At 43.5% G+C, this 13,003-nt stretch overlaps 2 protein-coding genes across 6 annotated transcripts in view; one reads left to right on the top strand and one right to left on the bottom strand.

Annotated features, from left to right (window-relative positions):
- Positions 1-4,749, bottom strand: part of LOC144772515 (carbonyl reductase [NADPH] 1-like) — a 102,344-nt gene extending 97,595 nt beyond the window's left edge. The window contains exons 1-3 of one of the 4 annotated variants that reach the window (XR_013599784.1): positions 4,613-4,737; positions 2,418-2,599; positions 650-1,931 (exon numbers count right to left, since the gene is read on the bottom strand). The gene's annotated coding sequence lies outside the window, so the exon portion shown is untranslated. Of the gene's footprint in view, positions 1-649; positions 1,932-2,417; positions 2,600-4,612 lie in introns of those variants that run through there. The other 3 variants (XR_013599785.1, XM_078656898.1, XM_078656899.1) reach the window with 3 other exon arrangements.
- SETD4 (SET domain containing 4) overlaps positions 4,725-13,003 on the top strand; it is a 120,278-nt gene continuing 111,999 nt past the window's right edge. The window contains exon 1 of one of the 2 annotated variants that reach the window (XR_013599783.1): positions 4,725-4,861. The gene's annotated coding sequence lies outside the window, so the exon portion shown is untranslated. The remainder of the gene's footprint in view (positions 4,862-13,003) is intronic. The other variant, XM_078656897.1, reaches the window with a different exon arrangement.

A 13,003-nucleotide genomic window follows, 5' to 3' on the forward strand; every position in this document is an offset into this window, starting at 1 on the left:
GAACCAACAACGGGGGTCGTCAATCGACCCTTTCTTTGGGTAGCCCTTTCGGGACAGCTCACCTATGGCACTGGGTCCGGGGACTGTTCATGTTGTTGTTCTAAATAAAGATTGTGGAAAAAAAATGGTAGGCTAACCTTGCCATGGAAATGGAAAAAATACTGCTGTATTGTGCTGAGTGCTCAGAACCTGCACATCCTGCGTGCCATGCTTTGAGGGTGTGGGGTGATCTGGAGGTGTGCTGTGAATGGAATGCGTTGTTGTGCTGTCTGTGTTGCTGCAGAACTTCTCCCGTTGCAGGCAGGGGACGTTACAGCACACACCGATCACAGAGGTAAGCCTCCTTATCATCAGATTGTGCCTTCACATAAGGAAGGCATCTGAGAAGGGACTTCATACTCGGCGTCATTTTTGCCACAAGTTCTTTTTCTGCTCCAGGCGTACGAGAACTCGGCAGCCGATCTGCCAAGATTCCCAGGTCCATACATAATGTGCTGCTTCAGTCCATTTTTTTAAAACTTTGATTTCTGGGAATTATAGTCGTGTTTTATTATAATGGAATAAACTAGTCCAAGAATTCAAAGAAAAAAACGCAGGACTAGAGTATGGACCTGGGTATGGGCTGCATAGTGATTCCTGAAGTTAGGCAGACTTTTCATTGATGTTTATTCCTTCAAATGCATACAAAAAAATCCTTTCGCATTTCGATAGGGGTCTCCCAAGTGTCACAATGGATTCCACTTTCAGTGCGGATAACAGTATCTTGGAATTTAGCTTAAAGCTCGAGCTGTGTTCCCCATGCCACGTTTGTACAACTGAGACAAGCTGACACGCATTTGCAATTCAATCGATCTCACATTTGTTGAAGTTAGAGCTATGTGCGTTGTAAATTATTGCGTTGTAAATTATATTGTTTTTTAAAACTTATTTTGTTTGTGTGTAGTGGAGTGGATGTATGTTCCCATATCAAAAAGGAAGATCATCCTGGAGTCATTCTGGACTCATCTGATGATTACAGTCAGGCTATTCCTGCAATTATCTGGGGAATCTCAAGCCATCCTGAAGTATGCCTGTAGGACAAAAAATGTAAATGTGATGACGAACCTAGACTCATCACAAAAACTACAGTAGGATGGTGTTCTGATGATTTCTACTGGCAGGGAGTGATTACCTTTTACAACTCCACGAATACTAATTGACAACTTCAGGATGAGGGAGAATTACTCCAGGATGGGTTCTAGCTAATTTAGGGATGACTGTCAATTATTCCAGGATGATCCTATTACCGCTCCAGGATGGAAGTGGATTACTCTGGAATGATCCCATGACAATTTCTGGACGAGTGTGGATTATTCCTGGATGATCCTATGACAGCTTCAGGATGGCTATTGATTACATCAGAATGGCCCCATTATATTTTCAGAATGAGTGTTGATTACTCTAGGATGACGTGGTGAAAGGGAGGCATGTTTTTGTCCTTGATATTTGGATTTAAGCGGGGACTCCAAGACAAGTTCATTTTCACGGTCTGATGCGTCATTTTTAGTTGTGGATTTTTGATGAAGGACACTGGCCATCCCTGCTAAAAGGGCCAGGTTTTCAAGTTTCTGCAAATTCATCCGCGAACTTGCATCACCAGGCTGAGAAGTTGTGCTTTCAGCATGAGCTTTGTTACCAACTCTTATATAATCCAGTCCACTCTGCTTGGCTTTTTTGTCCTTGCATCTTTTCTCTGCAATTTCTTCCTCTTGTAGTTCGCCTAACACCCTCTTAAGTCTACCAGCGCTTCCTCCGATTGCCACAGTCCATTAACATCTGCTTTTTCTCCAGTGCCCTTTGAAGTAACACCTGTTTTAGACCCTCTGTTGTGCCAGAATAGCTTGCAATTATCTCTTGAAAAATATCCTGAATCATTAGACATTGTTTCTTCACTAAAAAAAAGCAAGAGAAAAAAAATATATATTTACATATAAACTTCAAAACAGAAAAGAACACATTGACCACTTGCAATATATCTTCACGCTCTAGCCATAATATATAAATAAAGAGGTATTGATAATAAAGGACAAATGTACAATCTATCCATAACCAAGTAAGTAAGTTTTCCTTAATAGACAGTACACATTGTAAGCCTGAACTTGAACCTCCTGAAAAAAGTTGCCTAAATAAAATAAGTTTATCCAAAAATAGCTGCCTTATAGTAGTGCCACAAGCTAAACGTTTCAGACCTTTTCATAAGTGTTACATTTGTCTCTGGAGAGCAATCCAAGGCATATGTGGGGACATGCATGTTCATTTTTACTGTCCATTATTGGATTAATTAATCACAAATGTAGGTTTTACTGAAACAGGTTGGTAATTTGTACCGTTATCCTGCAGTTGCAAACTCATTATAAAGGTTTACTTATTGTGCTTACCAGATGATTGGAACAGAATCATAGCTTTAAAATCTCTCTCTTCTGTGATTGGCCAACCAGCTTCATCTACAAAGAACTTCCCCAGGATTGTCCAAAAGCAGGAAGTCACCATCTTTTCGAACACACACAGAATGATCGCAAGTGAAAAACAGGACGTTGAATGAAGCCATGATTATGTCCTGCTAGGAATTAGTTTGTGTGTGGTTTAAGTTTCAGAGGTAAAATACAAAGCATATCAAACTGATTAACAGATTTAATTGAAGAAAAGCACCCCAAAAAGTACACTGACCTGGTGCAATTTCTATCTAATATGCCTAGATTGTGGACTACAGAGAAGTGTTTGGGCATGCACTGAAGGCCATTGAGGAAATTACCTAATATCACTTTATTTTTGGAGAGCCAGAGTGTATGCTTAGGTCTTGCTGCTCAGGACAAATAGTAATAGCAAAGTAGAGGCATTATGAGAGAAATAGAAGAACTATCAATAAGTGAACTTTGACACTGGGGTTTGCGACGGGAAATCAAGTTACCTATCCCCGCAGATGCATAGAGAGTCAGATGCCGGCTACCCTCCGGCACCCCCAACATGAAAGGACAAGCGTTAAAAATGCAATAGGTTTCACCTTTTATTAAGCTAAAGATATTAGCTTTGCTAGTAGTATTGTATGTTAATTGTGCAATATGTAATGGCTTTATAAATGAAACAAAAGGCATTACAATGGCAAATACATAAAGCAAAAGCATTGGCATAGCCAATAGGTCTCCCCTCTGGGACCTTATAAGTGTTTTGCCAGAGGTGTTTGGAAGTTTGGTAAGAGATGCAATTTAACATAAAGGGATCCCATACCTCGTTGACACATGCAGTACCCGCAGTTCAAACGAGAAGAGGGCATGGGGAAACCTCTTATAAGATCTCAATCATGGAGAAGGCACGCGTTACTGCAACTTGTGCGTGCTTCCACCTTATAAATATTTAACACATGATCCGAGGCAGTTGAATGCGAGAAGGCGAGAGAGAGAGAGAAGGAGAGAAGGCGAGAGAAGGAGAGAAGGCGAGAGGGCGAGAGAAGGAGAGAGAGAGAAAATATTAATGTGATTTATCTCAGGGCTCGATCCCTCTGCCTCAGTACTTTAGCAGTAGGTCAGGTTGTAACTGTATAATATATGGCTGGGATCGATAGTGGCAGATGTAACAAGACCGGCTTCATTTTTACAGAGATCTTAGCGGTCAAGGTAAATTAGCGCAAACAGGGAATAAGTAATTGGCCCTGTCTCAATAATATATACAAACGAGTTAAAAACATTGCATGCACATGGAACGAAACCAGAATGATAGCCTTTTTTGCGAAAGTAGATATTGCAAGATGTTGGAATGCGTCGGACTACGTTTCCTAAATAGGGCGTAAACCTCAATCGCCACAGGCAACCAGGCCTTTCAATTACACAAATAGCAAACAAAATAAAGAACCAGCATTACAACGGCTAAGTTATTTGAAGCATTTATCCTTATGCTTTGAAACGCATCCATGAACACTGCCAGTGTTTTAGAAGATGTGCTGCTCTGCACACTACACAGCTTGGGGAACGTGACCAGGATTCAACAATAGAGCACACATTCATTTAGTAATGAAGGCTCACTACAAGTTGCAAGGACACAAGTAATGCTCAACAATATTCACATAAATAAATGTGTTTAGCCTTCTTTGATTGACAACTTTTCAGTAGATCGAAAACTGTTCCATTTGGTCGAGAATCTTGAATACACGCAGGTGCATTTGGAACCAACATGGGACCTACAATACCCGGGCAGGAATTTATTTTTCCTTACGGCGAAGAACTTGCTGTAAAACAAATTTTTTAGGCGTTTTGCAATTTTCCACAACTTACACAGGCACGCACTACGTCACACATACACAAAAATACACATGCTCAAACACAAAAGGTGCATATTAAACAAGAAGGCAGGCTGATACAGACAAACATCAAACACACATAATACACACACATTGCAACGCAGGTATTCATTATAACACGTACGAAGCACACACATGCAGGGAGCTGCGTCTGAATTTGCCCCCTTAATGAAAACTCGTGCTTTCCGAAAAATGAGGAAGCTGGTCTGGGACGGAAATTGAGCAGCTGGGACCAAGGGCGGAGGATCGATGCTGCTCTTTTTTAACATCTGCAGCACTTACCTGAGTATACGGTGGAATCGACGAAGGAAGTGGAGTTGGAAAAATAAAGAGACCGATGCCAATCCACCTGTCCCTTTAATGGCCATTGCACTCATGGCTGTCTTCGTTCTTGCCGCAGAACAATGACGTCACTTCCGGCGCTCACGGATGTGCGTAGGCTTTTGCTAGAGGAAGAAAAGGTGCGAGAGCTGCTCTGCATTGAGGATCTGCGGTTCGAGTCCCAGCCAGCCGGCAGACTGATGGTTTACAGTAGGTTATTTTGGCATTGTGTTCGAGGCAACTGCTTTTTAAAAATGTATTTTAGTACTGTGATGGAGTGAATTCGGCAGTCACCATGACGACAACGCTTGTTTTCCTTTGCAAGACCTATTCCTCGGGCCATGAGCAGGTCTGTCCGCAGTTGTTTAAAGAGTCTAACAATCGGATTCCACTAAACTATGTGTTTATGGAAATACTCTATGAAGGAAGTGCAGCCTGGGGGTACAGAAAGTATCATATCACAGCAGCGCCTCCCGGCATTCCGCATTCATAAAAAGTTTGGGGGTTTGTAGGGCTTTTGGATTTTAGGGCGTACATGGTCATTTTAGGGTTGAGGGTGGGTTTGTGTTTTAGAGTACAAGGGTTATTATTAGGGTTTAGGGTCTGTTTGGGTTTGGTGTGCAAGGGTTAATTTGGGGGTTCAGGGTGTGTTTGGGTTTTGGGGTGCCAGGGTTAGTGTTAGGGTTTAGGGTGTGTTTGGGTTTTAGAGTACAAGGGTTAATATTAGGGTTTAGGGTGTGTTTGGGTTTGGTGTGCAAGGGTTAATTTGGGGGTTCAGGGTGTGTTTGGGTTTTGGGGTGCCAGGGTTAATTTTAGGGTTTAGGGTGTGTTTGGGTTTGGGGTGCAAGGGTTAATTTGGGGGTTTAGGGTGTGTTTGGTTTTCGGTGTGCAAGGGTTAATTTGGGGGTTTAGGGTGTGTTTGGGTTTCGGGGGGCCAGGGTTAATTTTAGGGTTTAGGGTGTGTTTGGGTTTTGGGGTGCAAGGGTTAATATTGGGGATCAGGGTGTGTTTGGGTTTTGGGGTGCCAGGGTTAATTTTAGGGTTTAGGGTGTGTTTGGGTTTTGGGGTGCAAGGGTTAATATTGGGGTTCAGGGTGCGTTTTTGGTTTTGGGGTGCCAGGGTTAATTTTAGGGTTTAGGGTGTGTTTGGGTTTTGGGGTGCAAGGGTTAATATTGGGGTTCAGGGTGTGTTTGGGTTTTGGGGTGCAAGGGTTAATTTGGGGGTTCAGGGTGTGTTTGGCTTTTGGGGTGTCAGGGTTAATTTTAGGGTTTAGGGTGTGTTTGGGTTTTGGGGTGCCAGGGTTAATTTTAGGGTTTAGGGTGTGTTTGGGTTTTGGGGTGCCAGGGTTAATTTGGGGGTTCCGGGTGTGTTTGGGTTTTGGGGTGCCAGGGTTAATATTGGGGTTCAGGGTGCGTTTGGGTTTTGGGGTGCAAGGGTTAATATTGGGGTTCAGGGTGTGTTTGAGTTTTGGGGTGCAAGGGTTAATTTGGGGGTTCAGGGTGTGTTTGGGTTTTGGGGCTCCCAGCTGCAGGAGGTCAGACGTTTATCTGCAATTCATTGTGCAATCATCCAACAGTTTGCATTTTTCTGGAAAACTGAAACCAAAGTGGTTCTTGTTAAAATCACCAGACGCAAAAACATCTTATTGAAAACACAATAGTACCTTTGAAGTATTCAGATGCTTATTTTCAAATCACCCCAAAGTCATCAGGAACAATGTCATCCTGTAAAGTTATCGGAGAGTCATTTACAAGTCATCCTCAGATCATCAGGAATAATGACACCTTCTGAAGTCAGCAGATACTAATTTTCACGTCCTCCTTAAATCATCATGAATAATGACACCTACTAGAGTCATCAGATACTCATTTTCAAGTCATCCTCAGGCTGAGCTTCTGCAGCTTGCTGATGACTTCAAGAGCTTGATGATGTCTGATGACGTGTAAATGACTTCTAAGGTAGTTGGATGATCATCCAATGACTCTGGGATGGCTTCTAAAGTAATCCTGTTTGACCTGGGTTGTTTGTAGCTGAATTATGTGGTTTGAATTGGAATTGTTAGTTGTGGGATCGTGTAGTGTATTTGTGTATTGGAAGTATGTGGTATGGTGAATAGACATAGCTGCCAAGGTTTCAGATTGCTATGTGTGACATTTTCATAATTTCAGTGTAATTATGAGTGACATTTTCAACGACTATGAGTGACACTTTCTCGTGACCAAAAAAAAGGAATGAAGACAAGGGTAACATATAAATATCAGAAATACACCCATTTGAGCAACAAGAAACTCTAAGAAGATTTTAAAAACGACTGCAAAGCACCAGGAATGGAAGGTCACTTGTCTAACTGACATGGCACACAGACTCCGGTCCTGTGTAGGGTTGTTTTGTTTTTTCCATTCTGCACTATAATCCGCTTACAGTAGTGCCTTCAAAAACAATAATTTGAGTTTCTGATGAGTATGCACGTGTGGCTAAGAGCTGCCAGAACTCACAACAACCATAAAGCCTGTCAGTTTCTGGTCATGTTAACACATTATCTCTGGGTATTTGTATTTGTATTTGTATTTATTTTACTTGTAAAGCGCTAACATTCATCCTGAAAGGACATCACGGCGCTGAGAAAGAATTGCAAGTGACTTGATGACAGCAGTAATTGGAAATTATTGATCTGGCCTGGGAAAAAGGAATGTTTTTAGTTGTTTCCTAAATGAAAGGAAGCAGTCAGTAGTTCTGAGTTTAGGAGGTAACTCGTTCCACTTTGTTGCGGCAATGTGAGAGAAGGCCCTCTCTCCCATCCTGACAGTCCGAGCTCGGGTGATAGATGCTCTTCCTGAGGTCATAGATCGTAGGTTTCTAGAGGGTTTGTGGAATCTAATCCTGTCATGTAGGATGATGGGGCCTGTATCGTGAAGGACTTTGTGAGAAATACACAACAGTTTAAAAGTGGCTCGCTGTCTCATTGGGAGCCAGTGGAGCTCACGCATGCATTTTTTTGCTGAGTCGTATTTCCTTTTATTACAGATGGCTTTGGCAGCGGCATTCTGAACCAACTGCAATTTGGAAAATAGGTAGTCTGCCATTCCCACAAACAGTGAATTACCGTAGTCCAACCTGCTCATCAGTAGAGCTTGGACTAATGTTTTCCTGCAATCTGTCGGAACCCAAGGAAATAGACGTCTAAGCATCTTCAAGAGGCCGAAACCTCTGCCGCAAACTATGGAAACATGAGATTTCATGGATAAATCTTTATCCAGTGTTATTCCTAAATTTTTAGCTTTTATAGTTGGGTTAGGAGGCAAGCCCAAATCACTAGGCCACCAACTGTTGTCCCAGACATGTGTGCTTCTGCCGAACAGTAGAATTTCAGATTTGTCAGCATTAAGTCTAAGACAATGGTCCTGCATCCAAGTTGCCAGTTCAGTTAGGCAGTTCGTCAATCTAGTTTTGGAGTCATCATTTTCATCAATGGTAACCATCAGCTGGGTGTCATCCGCATAGGAGCACATTTCGACACCCCACTTTTTGCCGATGGTTGCCAACGAGGAGACGAACACGTTGAACAAAGTTGGGCTCAACGATGCCCCCTGAGGAACTCCGTATTTTATAGGTCGTGGGGGGGATGTATAATCACCCAGGCGAACTGATTGGGTGCGATCCGCTAGGAACGATTGTAGCCATCCAAGTGCTTTATCTTGAATTCCTTTCTCTGCCAAAGTATTCAATAGTTGATGGTGGGGTACGGTATCGAAAGCCGCTGATAAATCAAGGAGTATCAGAACGACTGTACTACCTTGATCTACCTTGGTTCTAATACTGTCTGTCACCGCCAAGAGAGTGGTTTCGGTGCTGTTATTTGTCCGAAACCCTGTCTGTGATGCGTCCAGCAGACCATTAACTTCCAGAAATGTGGAGAGTCGTCTGTTGACCAATTTTTCCAGGACCTTTGATAAGTAAGGTAACTGGGATATTGGTCTGTAATTGGCCGGATTGTTCACATCTGCCCCGGCCTTCTTTACTAAAGGGGTGACTAGGGCCTGTTTCCATGATGTTGGGAATTCGGCAGAACTGAGGGAGAGATTAAATACTCTGGTAACTACTGGACATATTACAGGGGTAAGCTGGGAGAAAATGTGATGTGGACATGGGTCAAGTGAAGAACCAGACTTGACCTCTAGCATGGCCTTTTCTACTTCCTCTTCTGAAAAAGGACCAAAAGTGTGACAGACAGTATGTGCAGCAGTTGGTATATATTGGTCAATTTTTTCCATCTTTGGTTTTGGAAAAGAGGCATAGATGGTATCAATTTTTTCACAAAAAAAATCATTGAGCTTATTACAATTCTCTTGTGAGGGAGTGAGGTGTGCGGAGAGATTAGTTGGGCTGCATAATTCTCTTACAATTTTAAAAAGTTCTTTTGATGAATTTTTATTCTCGGACACTCTGCGTGTGAAATAGTCCTTTTTTGCCTTTCTAATCGCTCTGTGATAGAGTGCTTGAGCTTTCCTAAAACTATCTTTGGTCTCATCTGTCTTAAATACTCTCCATTTGTGCTCGAGGGAGGTGCAGTTTCTTTTTAAAAGTTTAAGCTCAGGTCCGTACCATCTCTCTGATTTTTTGTTGCCTGGTTTGTGACGAGATTGGATGGTCGAACAGTGTTCAAGAGCATTTTTAATATTATTGTGAAGAAGGTCTATTTCCTCCTGGATATTGGTACTTGTACAGGAGGGATGTAAAAAATGATTACTGAATTTATCAAGTGTGAAGGACTTCCAGTTTCTTGTGTTTGCTGTAAATGCACTATGTTTTGTAGTCTGGGGGGTGGGGAGATTAATGCGGAAGGTGATCATATAGTGGTCGGTCCATACCAATGGGATTAAAGGGTCGATGTCAATAGATTCGATATTAGAAAATATCAAATCTAATGTATGCCCTGCATTGTGTGTTGGTTGATGGACTCTCTGAGATAACTGCAGGATGGACATATCTTCCACTAATAGATTCGTCAAGGAGCTACTGTTGTTATCCAGATGTATATTAAAATCTCCAAGAAGGAGGATGTTCTTGTTCTTCAAACAGACAGGCATGATCTGTGTGAGTAACTGTGAACTAAAATTTAATGTGCAGCCCGGAGGATTATAAATTAAAATGCCTCCAAATAGCACACTGGTGTTTATGGACACCGTAAATGCCAGAGCGTCATCATTTCCAACCGGTGCAATACTTTCTTGTCTGCATGAGAGATAGTCTCTAAACAGTAGAGCTACACCGCCACCCCTTTTCTTAGCTCTGTTAACATTCAGTATCTTATAGTCCGGGGGAAGGGCTATGACTATGTCTGGGATATTGTGGTCATCTAGCCATGTCTCAGATAAACACACTAAATCTGGTTGTTGTTCATTAAGAAGGTCCCAGATATACGTGGAATGTTTAGGTAGTGATCTTACATTCATATAGATGCATTTTAAAGGAGATGTGGATAGATGTAATGTCACAGGGTTCAGTGTAGGGGTACATTCCCATCTACAGTTGTAACAGCTAAAAGGGCCATAGGTATCCATAGGACCCATGTGAGCACAGTCGTGTGTATTTGTGATCGTCTTACCAGACAAATATAGCAGTTCGCGGCTTGTATAAGTAAAAGTTCCACTTGATTCTGGGGCCTCGCTGATAGTTTGGGCAGGGGTCGTGGCCCCTGGCCCCGGTCGGCCGCGGACGGGCGCAGACGGGCTTGGCTTAGGCGCGGCTTCGGCGCGCATCCGGCGCGCCCGCTGCGCCAGCCCGCTGCGCCGTCTGGCCGGAATACACATTTTATAGTGTGTGAGGAGGGTGGGAGGGCAGCGCGACTAGAGCGCAGCCCCAGCCCTACCTAAGATGGTGCCCACCTCGGCAAACAGCAATTCCCAAAAGACGGCTGGGCGAGGCAGGGCAAAGGAAGTCAAGCGTGGAAGAAGGTGTCAGTGTACCTACATCAATTCCCCAGCTAAAATCACTATTTAGATCCCCCCAATTTAAAATGTTATAAAAACGCTATTTCGCCGTTTTTCCCCGTTTTTCACACCCAAAATCGTCAATACATCTGCCAAAAATAAAATCACTCGCAGCCCTAGTGTCTCTCACTAGGGAGAGCTCTGAAAGGCAGCGAGGGCTTGAAAATACCGGCTCTAAATAGCCTGGGAGGGCGGGAGGGCAGCGCGACTAGAGCGCAGCCCCAGCCCCAGCCCTACCTAAGATGGCGCCCACCTCGGCAAACAGCAATTCCCAAAAGACGGCTGGGCGAGGCAGGGCAAAGGAAGTCAAGCGTGGAAGAAGGTGTCAGTGTACCTACATCAATTCCCCAGCTAAAATCACTATTTAGATCCCCCCAATTTAAAATGTTATAAAAACGCTATTTCGCCGTTTTTCCCCGTTTTTCACACCCAAAATCGTCAATACATCTGCCAAAAATAAAATCACTCGCAGCCCTAGTGTCTCTCACTAGGGAGAGCTCTGAAAGGGTAAGGTGAGGGATAAGTGTATGTTACAACTGGTCCATTTATCCAGCTCAGAATTGCTACATTCGTCCATACTTGCACTTGATAAAGCACCACGAAGGCTATACCAGGCTGTGCTTACATAGTGCATTTAAAAAAGTAAAAGATCGTTTGACTGAATGGTTTCTCCTTAGAGAGGCCAGTTGGACCACTTGGTGTCTCTGTGTTTTTTTATTTCGTTTACTCTCCCAAATGGACACGAAATAATTGTAATCCAACCTGAGATGTAAAATAAAGAAAATACATTTCCAAATAACCAGAGTGGGGTCTAGGTAGTGGTTATGTGCAGTTGCTGGAGGTCCATATTGGAAGCTATATGTGGGGAGGGGGGGGGCCTGAGGTCGATGGCGGGCTATATCCACCAGTAAGTGGAGGGGAGGGAAGTGCTATGGCGGTTCATTCAGCATGATTTGACACTCAGCAACTCAGCAGTGGTCATTGTGAGCATGCAGGCCCTAGTGTGAGCAGTGCTTGCAAACTTATGATAGGGGTAAGGTGTTACAGGGGCCGGCGCTGCTCTGGGCGGTTTGAGTCAGTTCTCTGGCATCTTGTATCTGGAGGGGAGGGATATTAGAGGTATCCCTCAGGAGGGCCTCAGGCCGTGAGATGAAAAAGTAAGAGACAGATTTCAAATAGCAGCAGTGAGCTGCTCTTTTCCACAGTCCTCTAAAAGTGGTCTTCTCCGGTATAGTCACTTCTCAAAAGTGAGGAGGAAGACTAACCCCCCTCAACCCTACATTAAAAAGCAGGACTAAAACAGCCAAGAGTATACAGCCAGGAACTGACACTTACAAGCTTAGAGTGACAGCCACGCGGACACCCTTGCTATAGAAACCCCGACTCATTTCTTTCTTAGGAGTGAGGATGCCGCTCTGTGATAAGAGCCTGCAGTAGGCCAACCTACCATTCAAATAGTGTCTGGGTGAGACTGGAAGGGGGAGGGTATGCGCAAACATATGTGTTGTGGTTGTCACGCTCCCCCTCCCTGTCACATGTTCAACACAGAATGCATTTTGCCTTCTGTCCCTCGCCCACTAGCACCTTCACAGTTGTCACGACTTCCTCCTGTCACCAGAGCCCCGGAAGAAGACGTTTGTCTGCCTCTCTCCATTAAAGTCCTGAGAACATTTTGCAAAGTATAGGTTTTAAAACGTACGAGTTTTTCTGTTAAATTCATTGTGGTGCATATAACTGTAGCCATAGGACAGGCAGCTAATCACTGATTGAGAGCTAAGCGCCATTTATAAAATAATGCAAATTTTTCAGTCTGTGAGTGTGAGACAGTCCAGAGGCACACCACTATCTGAGACGGAAACTTACCTTGCGAGGCAAGCGGCGCAGCAATTTCGTATCGGTGTTACTCCGTGATGTGACGTCACTGGCTGCAGTACTCTCACTCGGCCCGGCCAAGCTCCCAGCCCCGAAATAAGTATTCACCGCGGACGTCAGCAATAAAATTATTCTGCAAAACCAAGATATATCCTGAGCTAAAAGCGACACATAAAATTTGTCAAATCAAGTCGTGTAGTCTTCATCTCTTCATTTATTCAAATAAAGATCTTCTCAAAACAGTCTAGCCGCCAACACGTGTTTCGTCTATAGTGGTATCGACCACAAACTTCTTCAGGGCTATAGCTAGGCTTCCAATTGATTGTCTTTAAGAAGAAAGTATCGACAAGATACTAGTGCGTCTCATCAGAATCTGTCTATAGAAATTGAGGGTTCCTGGTTGAGTATATCAAAATTCTTATAAGGACTCCAACATCATGGAAGTACCCCAAATCATCAATTGACAAGGACCGAGTAAAGTCCGGCACGA

Source organism: Lissotriton helveticus, chromosome 8 (genome assembly GCF_964261635.1).
Source record: "Lissotriton helveticus chromosome 8, aLisHel1.1, whole genome shotgun sequence".
Taxonomy (NCBI): domain Eukaryota; kingdom Metazoa; phylum Chordata; class Amphibia; order Caudata; family Salamandridae; genus Lissotriton; species Lissotriton helveticus.